The sequence below is a fragment of the Lucilia cuprina genome, chromosome 2 (genome assembly GCF_022045245.1).
Source record: "Lucilia cuprina isolate Lc7/37 chromosome 2, ASM2204524v1, whole genome shotgun sequence".
Taxonomy (NCBI): Eukaryota; Metazoa; Arthropoda; class Insecta; order Diptera; family Calliphoridae; genus Lucilia; species Lucilia cuprina.
Window position 1 is genome coordinate 26,972,708 of NC_060950.1, and position 15,357 is coordinate 26,988,064.

Here is a 15,357-nt window from a genome sequence, read left to right on the forward strand (position 1 = left end):
CCTAGAAACCCATACAATGTATCACAGGCAAAGCTTGTTCGTTAGTCGTACTGTCCGTCCCTTGAGATCTAAGCAAGTTTAAATCAAATTTTCACAAACATTACTCCCTCTAGATGGTTTTGTTATTTTAATAACAGTACGTTGTCAAAATAACAACAATATGTTGCCAAAATGAGTTGTCAAAACAATATCTTTAGTTGTAGTTATCGTAGTTGATTTTAATTTTGCTTAACAGTACATTGCCAAAATAACAACAATATGTTGTCTAAATGAGAAAAGTGCTTTGTAAAACTGATAACTTTTAGTTGTCAAAACGATAACATTAGTTTTAGTTATCGTAGTTGATTTTATTTTTATTTTTGCATAACAGTACGTTGCCAAAATACCAACAATACATTGTCAAAATGAGAAAAGTGCTTTGTAAAAATGATAACTTTTAGTTGTCAAAACGAAAAAATTAGTTGTAAAAATAACATTTTATACACTTCAGTTGTATAAATGTTAACAAACATGTTAAGCTTACTTTTGACATCAAATCGTATTAATTTATAATTTATATCGATAAAAATCATTATTTTTATCACTTTTTCTCTCTTTCTGAACTAAACTAAAATATAAAGAAATAGTTGCAATTCCCCTTTATTACTATTTTGTACCTTTTTATATTAACATTTCAAGCGTATTTCCTATTCTAATGAAATGGATCCAAGTTATTAACATATTATGGTTAAAATTATGATATTATAAAATTATAATATGTTTATTGAAACAATTTTAAAATATCATATTGTTATTAAAAAAACAAAAATGTTTACAGTAACTAAAATATTGTTTAAATTATTAATAACAATACATTGTTACAGTAAACATAGTATAGTTGTAGTAACCATGTTGCACTATGTTTTGTGTCTGCATATACACTGAAATAATCCATCCCAGGAAAAATTGTATTAGTTCTACAACTAGTTCTAGAACACATGATTTTAGCTTGAACTCGTTCTAGTTTGGCGTTGAGACCAATGATTTTTGTTCGAAATTGTCACCTTCGGAACAGGTTCTAAGGAAGCGTTATGGATTCGAGACTCGTTCTTTAGAACGCTTCTGAAACTAGTTGTTAAATCGATGATTTTTGTTTGAATTTGGAACTAGTGGAAAATATACATTTGAACGCACTTTCTATTACGATAAAAATAAGTTTATAAATGTTTAATTTTTTGACATATTTTTCAATTGATTCCAAAAAGTTGTTTCGGAACTAGTATGCGTTCCATTGTAGTAGCAATGTATAACTTATTACAAAGAACTAGTTCCTTGATTTAATATTTAAGAACCACAACAATATTCTAAGGAACTGGTTCCAGAAGTAATGGCGACACTGCTAGTTCCAAGGCTGTTGTTTACGAATCTGAAGTGGTTCTGTTTTCACTCATAGTTTTTAGAACAAGTTCTCAAATTTTTCCTGGGATGCTTAATTTTATAAAAATAAATTTCGTAACCAACTTTTTTCGTTGTAATTACGAAAATTTCGTGTATAATACGAAATATTATTTAATCAAACTCTTTTTTAATTTTACGAAAACCTGTGTGTGTGTACAATTATAATTAAACTTCTAAGAAAATATTTCATTTTCAAAATTTTATAAATAGCTAGAAGTTTTTCCTTTCTCCATTTGTTTTTCACTTTCACAAATTATTTATGTTTTCTTAATTTTGAACACAATTCCAAATTTATTATTCCTTTTAACGTGCAAAGAAAACAAAACTAAAGTTTTTTTTGTTTTCCATTTTAAATATGAATTTATGTGTGTTTTGTTTTTAGTTTTTTAATTTGCAAATTATTTCGACATTCACCTGTAAATACGTCAGAGTTTTATGTTCATTCATATTTCTGAGTAGTTTTCTTTACTTTTTTTTGTAACATTTCTTTGAAAGCTCTTAAAATAACAACTAAATATATGTATATTTGTGTACATTTCAAAAGTGTTTTAGATAGTTTTTCCTATTTTTGTATTGTTTACTGTTAAAATAAATAGTTTTTCTTTTTTCAAATTTACTACCGGCTTCGGTAGAGCAATCGAAACATGAAAGTAAATGCCTTTTTAAAATATGTCATTATATTAGTTAAAACTAATCGTATTACAAAAGGGGAAATTAATAAACCTTGAACTTGATCTTGTTTAAAGTTAAATTTAACATATTAACAGACTTGTTTTAAAATGTTTATTATAAAGAAATCTTTATCTTAACTACAGGAAATTAAAAAATTTTGTAAATATTATGTTTTAACAGGAAATTTATTTTTTTTTAGATTGGAATGAAGCAACCTAAGCATACAAATCAAAATATAGTCTGTACACTGACTTTACCAAAAAAAAAAATGAAAAACTTTTTTCGTTATATTTACGAAAATTTTGTTATATTTACGAAATATTATTAATTCAATTATAATATTATTGTTTCAATAATATTTCGTAAATATAACAAAATTTTCGTAAATATAACAAAAAAGGTTTTGTTTGTAAAGTCAGTGTACAGATCTTAACCCTATTACAAACTTACTGAACTTATCTCAGATATAATATTAAGAACAATTTGAAATATTTTGAATTGTATGCTTTATAATTTTACGAAAATTTAATTACTTTATATTTTGAATAAAAAGTAAAATCTAATTCTAGAATTGTTTTCATAATATATATGAAAAAATACATAACACAAATAAACTATTTCGTACATTTTCTTATATACTACGAAACACTTTCGTAATGGGAAACAACAAATAATTCGTACGATATGCACTGAAAAGATTTTATGTTCATAATATAAATGAAAAACTACATTAAATAAATAAAATATTTCGTACATTTTCTCTATTACAAAACACTTTCGTAATGCGAAACAACAACACATTTCTTACAATATACACTGAAAACAATCCATGCTGAAATTTACAAAAACCAAAAAAAAGCGTAAATACTTTTCGTAATATATTTGAAAATTTCGTATATAATACGAAGTATTATTTAATCAACATTTTGTACGATGTACATTGAAACTTTATAAACAAAGTAAATAATTTGTTCGTCATATCTATGAAATGTTCTTGCATAATACAAAATGTTTTTTAATCAAATCCTTTTTTCAATTTAGAATCTAATTCAGAATTTATTTTCATAATATCATTGAAAAAAAAAAATACATTCAATAAATAAAATATTTCGTACAATTATTTCACATTAAGAAACAATTTCGTAGTGTAAAACAACAAATCATTTCGTACAATGTGTTCAGAAAACAATCCATGGTGAAGTTTACAAATAAAAAAACGTAAATACTTTTCGTAATATATTCGAAAATTTCGTATATAATACGAAATATTTTTTAATCAGTGTCACGCTTCTGGTAGGAGGTTAGAGTCTAGGCCATTAATAGGAGGATATATTAAATCCGAAGGAATACATCAAATCCGAAGAAATACACCTTGGCCACTATCGGGCCTTATGTGCGCTCCTTTTCATAAAAAAAGTTATTCATTAACTTATTATTTTTCAACGTTCAGAAACTCAGTTTCCTAGACGTAATTCCTAAGAATTTTCCAATCAGTGTTAGTGAGGAATATTATATCCGGAATAATATCAATTCCAAGATTCTTGGATGTTATTTCGAGGAATGCTCCAGAGTTTCACTGTCCTCTCCACTCGTCTGAATCTGCACATCCAATTTTAGAATACATACGATCACATTAACCTCACACTTGCTCATTTTGAGAAAACTTCTCGCCTTACTCTCATCTGGATCAGCCCATAGAATCTTTGTGGTTCTGCCCACTATTTCATTATTCTAAAAGGCCTTTTGGAATAATGAAACAGTAGGCTCCTTTGTTCCAGAGTTTCACTGTCCTCTCAGTGTTAGTGAGGAATGTTACACTTCCAAGATTCTTGGATCTTATTTCGATGAATGCTCCAGAGTTTCACTGTCCTCTCCACTCGTCTGAATATGCACATCCAATTTCTGATTACGTACGATCATACTAACCTCAGATTTTTTCAGTTTGAGAAAATTTCTCGTCTTGCTGTCATCTGCTGGATCACTCTATAGAATCTTTGTGGCTCTGCCCACTCTCTAAAAGGCCTTATGGAATTCTCTCACCCATAGTTTTAATTCAGCTTTAGTTCCGTCGAATTGTTTTGCGTTGCCGACTACTCCTGATTGGCCTGCTAGCCATATGATGTAAACTTTACCTCTGGGAGAATGTTCAGTGAAATCATTTCTACAATCCAATGCAATCTTTATTTTATTTCTATTACATTCTATATCTATATCGTCCTAATTACCTACTGGCTTACGGTGAATATATATTATGTCCTGTGGGCGCCAATTTTTAGTCTAATCCAATTTACATATTCCGTTATTTCTCGGACTTCTGCCTGGAGGTTTGTATTATGGTGGTCTAGGCAATTGGATTTAGTATCTTTAATTTTTATCCTTGTCAGGTATTTTCACATGTTCAATGTTTCAATATCGTCTGCTGTTAGATAAATAATATTAGATTTTGATCGTTTTTAACTGTAAACATTTACAAAAAAGAACAAACTTGTCTGAAATGAGGCGAAAAGTATTTAATATTCAAAAAAAAAAAAAAATACTCGAAAATTTAATTGTTTTGCTATTGTTTTCAAAAATAAAACATACCACGATACAACACTATAACGACAATTGTGAATAGGACAAATATAATATTAAATCATTATTATAATGTCTTCGGAGGCAATCGCTTACAAGTAATTAAAAATAGTAATTATAAATCATATAGAAAAAACAAAGACAACTTGAAAAAGAAAATGTCTTATAAATTAGAAAGTGCTTATATAACACATTATTAATAAGATGTTATTAGACTGCTTCTATGTCATCAGGTCGATATATAATAATCATTAAAATGTTGTGTTATTAAATAAGTGATTACAATTGAAAATCATTACCAAGTTTTTGCTGGCTAATTAAATATTTCTAATTTATTACAAATAAATTTTTATCAAAATATTTTCCATTTATAAAAGAATAAATTTTTCTATCTTTTTTCATTATTACCCAAAGAATAAGAACAATAACAACAACAACAACAACTTAAGTATCTTGATGAATTGATATCTTTATCATTGATAGCAAAAGTATCGTAACAAGTGTCGTAAGAGAACAAATTGTCAATATATTTTATTTTTCTCTTGTGGTTGAATAATAAATAAAACAACTTAGAAAATCACTGACAATTGAAATTGTTTTATAGCCTTCGCCGTGATAATGAATAAAACGCTTTTTTTATGTACGCTAGTTTTTATTTTTATTATTTTAATGTTGTTGTTTTTTTTATTTTTTGTATAGAATTTCTCTGTCTTTTTTGTTGAGATTTCTTTTTTTTTTTGCGCCACGACGAGTCCGTTGGGATTTTTATATTATTTTCGTATTTTTTTGTTGTTGAGACAGTCCATCTGTTTTTATTAGTTTGTTTTTTGCATAAATTGTATGAATTTGTTTTAATTTGTTGGTTTATTAAGTACTTTATAATTTTTTTTGTTGCGGCAATTTAAGTTTGGCAAATCATTATGTATACATTTTTCATTGGCTAAAGTACTAAGTGAGAAACTTTTTGAAGAGATTTGTAGTTTAACAGTTAGACCTCCATAGTGGAGATAATTTAAGTCAGTATAGCGACCAGAATGACTTTCAGAGTAGATATAACAATGACTATTTTGGTAATAAACAAACCGATCCAGAAGAGAAGATTTCTCGTCTTGCTCTCATCAGGGTCAAACCAGAAAATCTTTGTGGTTTTATCCACTGTTTCATTATTTCAAAAGCCCTTCCGTGATTCCCTCACCCATAGCTTTAATTCAGCTTAAGTGGCGTAGTAAGGTTAACTACCTCGACCTTAACTTCCTTTAAAGATGTTACATTTGCCCTTTCCTTGCCGACTACTCTTGATTGACCTGGTAGCCATATGATATATGAAAACCTTACCACTAGAAGAACATTCAGTTAAAGCATTCTTACAATCCAATATTCTATCAGCTGATTTGCCTTCTGGCTGTCGTTTAATATATATTAAGCCATGTGGGCAACAATTTTTAGTCCAATCCAGTTTACATATTCCGATATTGCTCTCGGACTATATTCACATAACAAATATGTGCGAATACATTAATAAGTTCACGTCGTTCCTAAAAGGAGCTTCAACGAAATTTTTGAACATAACTCTATTTTGTGCCAACGCCTTGACTTCTCCCCAACTCATGTCACTTCGGTTTATTTCGGCCTCAATCTGTCTCCTCCAAGTATGAGCTGGTCGTCCTCTTCTTCTGTTTCCTTGGGGGTTCCACTCTATTGCATTTTTGGCGATGTCATTAGCGAATACACTAGGGCAACTCATAAACATGAGTCCAATTACTTTGAGTAATAAACATCTCCGACATAATGTGTTATGCTAAAATTCTCTTTAAGGTTTCAAATAATCTCTGATAGATCCAAGACGCTTTTTAATATTGGTTGCTGTATAAACCAGAAAATGCTGAATCTAATATTGCCTTACTCAATATTCTAGCAAAAATCAGGCTTAAGTTATAGCCATTAAAACACTCGCATTAAATGCACATATTTACCGATTGAAAAGTGGCTATAAAATCTCTATAGAAGGTTTATGACACTTCAAAAGTAGTTTAATTGGAATATATTACTTTAAAAGTTGCACAAGAGTATAGAAAAGATAGCGAGAAAGTCATTGGCTACATAAGGGCCTCGACATAAAGATATAAGAGTAATAACGGTGCAAATTCAATAGCGAAAGGCAGTTGAACGAGTTTGGGCTCTATTTGCTTACAACCTAGAAAGATCTAACGGACAGAGATACAAGTCGTAACGGTTCAAATCGGTGGCGGCTGTCCGGTAATATTTTGCAAACCGCGCTGCCGCCGACTCTTTCGGCTCAATAGCTAAGCCGGCTTAAACGTAGCCGCTGATAAAGATTGGAATGGCATATGTATTTCGGAAAATAATTTCACCAATTTGAACGGAATTTCCACTATTGTGCTAATATTAAAATTGTGAAAGCTACAATAAATGTAAATTTTCTGCAGAAAAAACTTATATACAGACATGTTTCTATAAAACAGAATATTATACAGAGATTATTCAAGAAAAAGTTAAATTTAGCCAACAGTTTAGCTGCCGCCGATATTTCCTATATTAAGCTGCCGCCGACCTAAATTGGTTGCGACGCCGGCGATCATTTTGCATCGGCTTGTATCTCTGCTGGTGAACCGTCCTCTCCTTGTTTTTGTAATTGTAATTCCGAGGTATAGGTTATATTAGTACCTCTAGACTACCGAGATTATAAACTAGAACTTTACTGGTACTATGGAAACTATTTGCCGAAGAACATTGTATTAGTTTTGGTCCTAATCTGGTTATTGGTGAGATATATTCGAGGTGGATGTGGTGGTGGATGATGTAATTAATATTTCAGAATAAGTTATCGGTGGTATGATCAACACTACAGGATCCCACAGAGGAATGACTGTGGAATGAATAAAATCAAGAACAAATCCTTCATTAAGGTCAGTCAAAGATGTGCGGGCAATTGCGATGGGTATGAATCACTATCTGTGTGATAGTTGAAATGGATATTAATATGCGATATCATACCCATCTATTATCGATAAGTTCCTTTTTTTGTAGGTGCATGTTTCCGACTTTATGCTTAACCAATTGTATAAAAACTGGACTTTTCAATGGTAATCGTACCTCGATCTTCTTATTATGCCTTTAGATGCTGTCGCCGAATTTACATTCCTCTAGTGTGGTAGTGTGTATGTTGTCAAATGAAGACATAAGATATGGTCATATAATTGACGTATATTTCTCGACGTGACTAAAATGATAAGAGTTTGGATTGACCGAGTAGTTAGCAACGTGCCTGCTTATAGACCGGCTTAAGCAAATATTTAAAAATTGCCAACCTGAGATTGAAAAAGACCATTTTGGTTTTGGACAAAAGGATGCTACTAATTTTAAACCCTGTAGATACTCTCATAACACATTAACTTTGTTCTGGTTTATCCGAGAGTTCTCAGTTCTCAGAGTAATTTCAGTTTATTCCGTATTATTTTTACTTAATTTTGCAAAAACAGAGATTTTTTACAAGAGGGCTCAAAGGGGAGTAGGGTTGTATGAGGGCAAGGCGAAATAATGGACCGATTTTATCCATTTTCAATAGGCGTTCTTGACCTAAAAAGAGTGTGTGCCAAATTTCATCAAATTATCTTGAAAATTGTGACCTATACCTTGCGCACAAGCCAGCCAGACGGACGGACATTTCTTAATCGACTCGACCACTAAAGAGGTGTAGGGTATAAGTATTCATGTAAATTTACTTCATATAAATGTAGGGTATTTAAAATCGTTTAAACCCCGTAATATATATTTATTTTTTTATTGTAGTAATTTGTTTATATAAAATTTCCAAGAAATTTGCTTCAAAACTAAGGTTTTCTTTAGATGTACTAAATTAAAATTCATTCTAAACTATCACTTAAATAACAATTTTCTTAAGAAATTTCATCTTTGCCATTTATAGTCAAATTTTAGTAATAATTTTATATTTATTTTATAAAACAATCTAGTTCATAAATCACTTAAAATGTAAGACATTTTTTAAGTTCATTTGAACTTAAAATTTAATACAATATTGTGGTATGATAACACATGAATGAATAGTAAATAGTAACTTTTATATGTGGTATATAAAACAATGAATGCTATATATACATATAAAACATGAATGTATAAATGTTTGTACATCATTTAAATTATTTGTTGTTATCAAAAGTTTTCATTCAAGCTTTTAAACAGAGAGGGAGGGAGAGAAAAAGAGAACAACACTTGTGTAAATTTATCACGTGTCTTTAAATTTACACAATTAATAAAAACAAAAATTCAACAAAAAAAACCTGCATTCGTACAAATGTACTTAATTAATATTAGTTTTGTTTGTTTATGAAATTAGGTTATTAGAGGGAAAAAAAGTAACTACCTCTTAAATACTCTTTAAATGATGTAGTAATTAATACACCCTTCCCTATAGAGAGATAAGGAGTGAGATCGAAAAATTCTTAACATACATATATGTTTATAAAAAAGAAATCACTAAACTTACAGCTTTATTTTTTTTATTTGATTCAAATTATTATTACAATTTACAAAAAAATATTTTTATAGTTTTAATCACTAGTGATGAAATTTGAACCCTTTTCGGAAACCCTTCCATTAACGTTTTTATAGTGCTTTCTGTCACTTTGCTCGAACATGTAGTCCATCTCCGTTTAAAATCTACCACACTTTTGGACACCTTTTTTGTACTCTTCAATTCTCTTTTAACAAGAGCCCAATATCTCTCCACTGGTCTTAGCTCCGGGCAGTTTGGAGGATTTGCCTCTCTTGGTACAAATACCACATTATTGTTCTTGTACCACTCAAGCGCTTGTTTACCATAGTGACAGGATGCCAAGTCAGGCCAAAAATAAGTGGACACATTATGAAGTCTTATGAATGGAAGCAGCCTTTTTTTGTAAACATTCCTTGATGTAAATTTCGGTATTTATAGAGCCCGTTGTAACAAATGATTGGCTTCTTTTGCCGCAACTGCATATTGCTTGCCATACCAAGAACTTTCTGGGAAATTTTGTCTGCTTTTGGGTCCTAAACTTTTCTTCAACATTCCCTCGAGCATCAGCAACAAAAAACTTTTGACCTGGAAGTTGCGAAAAATCTGCCAGAACATACGTTTCGTCATCTATTATGCAGCAAGAATATTTTTTTATAAAACTTGACTTCAATTTCCGTGCTCTGTTTTTGGCCTCTAAATTTTTAGCAGCGTTCCTGTCAGGAACTTTTTGAGCCTTGTATGTTTTTAAACCTGCATTAGCTTTAACTTTTCGTACCAAATAGTCCGAGCACTGAGCTAACCGAGCTGCTTTCCTACCGGATGTGTTGGGAGCTCTTTTGAAAATACGTTCTATTTTTTGGCTTTAGAAATATCATGTGGACCATTCGTTCTACCAGAACCAGGTTTTCTATCAACTGACAAGTTCTCCCGGTACTGTTTAATAACATTGGAAACAGTTTGACCTTTGTATGCTTGGCCAACTTTTTGTAAGACCAAGTTGGGTTTAGTTGAAAATATTTAATAATTTCTGTACGCACTTTTTTCTGGTCACTCATTTTAATGAGATTAACAAAAAAATTAATATACTTGACATTACACATAATAACTGACATGTTTTTCAAAGGTAACTTGATCAAAAAAAAATCAAATAATACTTTGGTTGAAAAATGTAATGAAAAAGGTGTGTTAAGAATTTTTCGATCTCACTCCTTAGATAGATAGATAGATAGATAGATAGATAGATAGATAGATAGATAGATAGATAGATAGATAGATAGATAGATAGATAGATAGATAGATAGATAGATAGATAGATAGATAGATAGATAGATAGATAGATAGATAGATAGATAGATAGATAGATAGATAGATAGATAGATAGATAGATAGATAGATAGATAGATAGATAGATAGATAGATAGATAGATAGATAGATAAAATGTCAAAGGAATTACAGAAGCTTATCGTTATTCAAAAATAAAATTCACATAATTTTTAATATAAAGTAAATACAAACTACATATTTCTACAGTTTTATTAATTACATTCTACATTACTTTTGGGAATAACAATTGCCTGTTTAACTAACAACTTAATAATAGTTTGTTATTATTAAATTATATACAAACATTAATCATTTTTCAACTATCAAACATTCGACTACAATCTTTCGAAAACTAAATATTTCATATCAACCCCTTCCTAAAGGATTCCATAAAGCAATTTAATGAAATGTCAACATTAGTAGAAAAACTAAACAAAACGAAAAAAGTAATTTAGATGGAATAATAATTCATACAATTATAAAAAATTATATTTAACAACATTTGTGCATTCATTCATCATATTTTATGAAATTGATTTATACATTTTTGTTTATTACTATTACTATTATTTTTTTTTTGCTTTTTGGACATGAGTTTGATCTGCGAAGGGTACAATAAAATTATAGTACATATAGTAATATAACTGAATACTAAATGGCTAAATAAACTAAAAATAATTCAACTACGTGGTAGCCTAAAACAAACCTTTTCGAATAACAACCATATTGTTTTGTCATACAGTTGGTATAAATGTTGAAATAAAATTTAAATGCTGGAGTATAATGTATAATGCAAATATGTATAAGTTAACTTTAACCCTTAGATATAATAAAACTAACAGAGATTTCTATATCAAAACTACCAACATGCAACTTAAACTAAGCAACCAAACCTAACCGACACCTGATCAAAATTGGATAGCAAAAGAAATAAAGAAATGAAATAAAAGAATACCTCCCAAAAAAATAATGACTAAAATTTATATAAAATATTTTCTTTTTTGTGTTTTTGAAACTTTGTCCTTCGAGGATTATAGCGCTAAATTGGCCTTGAACTTTAAATTGAAAGTTGCAAAGAATAAAACCAACGTTGACTACTACAACTACTGACATAGAGTGAAAGAGAGATAACTTTGGTCATTACAAGCCCAGCCGTTTTACAAATAGTTAATGTTTCCTTTTTAGATAGTAATGTCTTACATGTGAGCGTAATTACACTCTATATACTTTAGGTTTTGTGTGTGTTTTTGTGGTGTAAATAAAAACAATAGATTACTTTATATATCACACGTAATGTACCAAGGAGTCTATAGTTCCCCTAAGTAGTCTAAATTTTCTTTAGATATTCTCCGTCTCTCATTAATTTATTGTTTTTCCTTTAATTTGTTTAAACTTACCGGATAATATAATCTGTTCCGATTACTTGCTAAAGAGATAGTGAAGGATTCCTTTAGTAATAATATTACTAGCTCAACACTGCCACATAAAACTGCTGGTATTTTAATATGTACTACGGCACACACGTTTACGACATTCTTTTTGTGTAATATAAAGTACATTATACAGTGTGACAAGTGTTAAGGGAATTTGAAAATAATTTACTATTTATGTGTGTAATTTATATTCCAAATTGGAAGGGTGGAAGTTGTAGTAAACAGCATTAGGTTGCATAAAACTTTTTGTATTCACTGTAAAGTTTAAAGCTATAGAGATAATAAAATCCTTAATAGTATTCAGTTTCTAGAAAAACGGATTTAGAACTCCGATAATACGTCGCTGTTTTGCACACTAGTTTTGAACTATTCAGATAATAACTTTTTATATTTATCTATAGAATTTGTCTCTATATAGATGTTACGGTTCTAAAAACACATCTCTATTTGAGAGATACAAGAAACCAGTTACGGATTAAGTCAACGCATGGAAACATAAAGATAACCTACTTTGACGCTAAAAAATTTGAAATTTTTGTTCCCTTAAAATTTGCATTCCTCTCGAAGGGAAAATTGCTATTATTAACTTACTGTGAACAATTCATTCACAATAGTTGATTTAGTATGCAACAGCTGTACTTTTTTTTTTTTGGGGGGGGGGGGGGGTTAATTAGGATGGCGGTGCATTAAGCACTCATATTGCCAGGTTATCACACGTAAGTCCAGAGAAAACCCACCAACCGACCTATATCTTCATATAGGAAGTTGGAGCATCCGGACTGGATTTCATCAAAAGTTCTAAAAATACATCTCTATTTGAGAGATACAAGAAACCAGTTACGGATTAAGTCAATGCATGGAAACATAAACATAATCTACTCTGTCGCTAAAAAATGTGAAATTTTTGTTCCTTTGAAATTTGCATTCCTCTCGAAGGGAAAATTGCTATTATTAACTTACTGTGAACAATTCATTCACAATAGTAGTTGATTTAGTATGCAACAGCTGTTTTTTTTTTTTTTGTTTTAATTAGGATGGCGGTGCATTAAGCACTCATATTGCCAGGTTATCACACATTCGTCCAGAGAAAACCACACCAACCGACCTTCATATAGGAAGTTGGAGCATCCGGACCCGATTTCATCAAAAAGTATTAATGGTCTCCACCAGAAAAATGTTCCAGACTTTTAATGGTCTCCACCAGTTTATATTTGAGTTTAAATTGTCTCCACCAGGTTATATCATGAGTATTTTATGGTCTCCACCAGTTAAAAACGTTCGAGTATTCTATGGTCTTTACCAATAAAACATAACCTCACTTGAGGTGATACGAAAGCACGAGGTTAATGTAGACAACATATAACTTTGAACAGTTATATGAAGTAATACACTACACCAGTGCGAGCGAGTCGCAAAACTGTCGAAAGCCAGGCAACAAACACAAGCCTGAACGCGTTTAATAAATAATCGCGATGACACGAGAGTTGTTCCCCAACTTAGACCTGAATTACGACTGCAGCTGTTCTTTGTTTATAAAATTCTGTCAAAATATTTTTGTTTGACTACTAGATATCCGATAAATCCTTAGCCGATTTTAGCCTAAACTTCTATATAAACATAAACATTATATAAGAACTTTTATAATGTTCAAATTATATTCAAATTTATTCAGACGTGTCAAAATTATGAGAAATAGTTGGCTCTAGAATCTTTTATAGTTGAATCTAAAAATTTCAATTTAATTACAATAGGACATATAAATTCCGCAACCGATTTTATTAGGACATAACCAATTGTTGTTAGTCTCGTAATACCAAATGAGAAACTCTGGTGAGACGTTGTTCGTTAAACTGTGAGCTGTTTCGGTTTGTCGGGGGACTGTCTTTCGAGATTAGTAGTACCTAATGATGAATAACCTAACTGATCTTATCTCGTAATTTTTCTCATTTTTAATCTTCAAACATTTATTTTCTAAGCATACTTCTTCATGCAAAAAAACACAGTAGGATAGAAGGGGGACCATAGCTACTTTTTTTTGAGGCGGCCTCAAATTAAAACCACAATAGATATTCTTAATTTTTTTCTTGGTTCGGATACTTAGATATGTTGGCTTTAGTTTTATTCTTTTCAATTTTTCTTAAGTCATCCTCATGTACATATTTTTTTTAACTTTTCCGCACTGACCAAAAACGGCGATACCGCCCCACCCTTTGAAAAACAATTAATCATGTCTCCCATCATATGTAAAGTTAATGTTTCAAATTTTCAGGGATAATAGATAATCGATAAACGAAAACAAAATTTAATAATGCGATAAAATCGATTACTCGGTTTTCAAGTTATTTGCATTGACAGATGTGCCCATATGGCGAATGATCCCCCTTCTACCCTACATCTACGATACTGGTACTTATTAAAGAACAATAGAATAATCGAAATTTTACTTTATTTAGACCACAGTCCTTGTGGTGGCAATGGCAATGGCAACAGCAGTTGTAAAGAAAAGTAAATAAAAAAAAAAAACATCACGATTTATAGCTTTTGACAGACAGAATTGTTTGCAGTACCGAAAGTAAAATAAAATTCAATATGTTGTGTTGCAGAGAAAGAAACAAAAACTTATCAAATTAGTTAAAACAAAAAACAAACGTAAATTTCACAACATACATAGCAACATCGACACATAATATAATAGAGTCTTTTTAAGGCACACTTCGAAAATAGTTTAAATCTAAAAATGAGGCTATTCTGTTAGTATAAATTGATTGAGTCTCTATTATATACTAAAATGTGATTTACTTTTAAATCGATATTGTAACAAATTTAGATTTTCATAATAAACAAATAAACCATTAAAATTAAATGGAAAAATTTTATATCATTTTCTTTCAAATGTACTAGTTGTAGAGCTTAATGGCTGCCGAAACGAATTAATACTGTACTCTATAGCATATAGGCTAGATTATATTCTAGTCTATAGTATAATCTATAGTCTAGTCTATAATCTAGTCTATAGACTCGACTATAAACCATACTATAGACCAGACTATAGACTCGACTATAAACTCGACTATAGACTTGACTATAGATTAGACTATAGACTAGTCTATAGTCTAGTCTATAGTGTAGTGTAGTCTATAGATTAGACTATAGTCTAGTCTATAGATTAGTTTATAGTCTAGTCTGTAGTCTAGTTTATAGTCTAGTCTATAGTATAGTTTATAGTCTAGTCTATAGTGTAGACTATAATCTAGTCTATAGTCTAGTCTATAGTTTAGTCTGTCTAGTCTATAGTCTAGTCTATAGTCTAGTCTATAGTCTAGTCTATAGTCTAGTCTATAGTCTAGTCTATAGTCTAGTCTATAGTCTAGTCTATAGTCTAG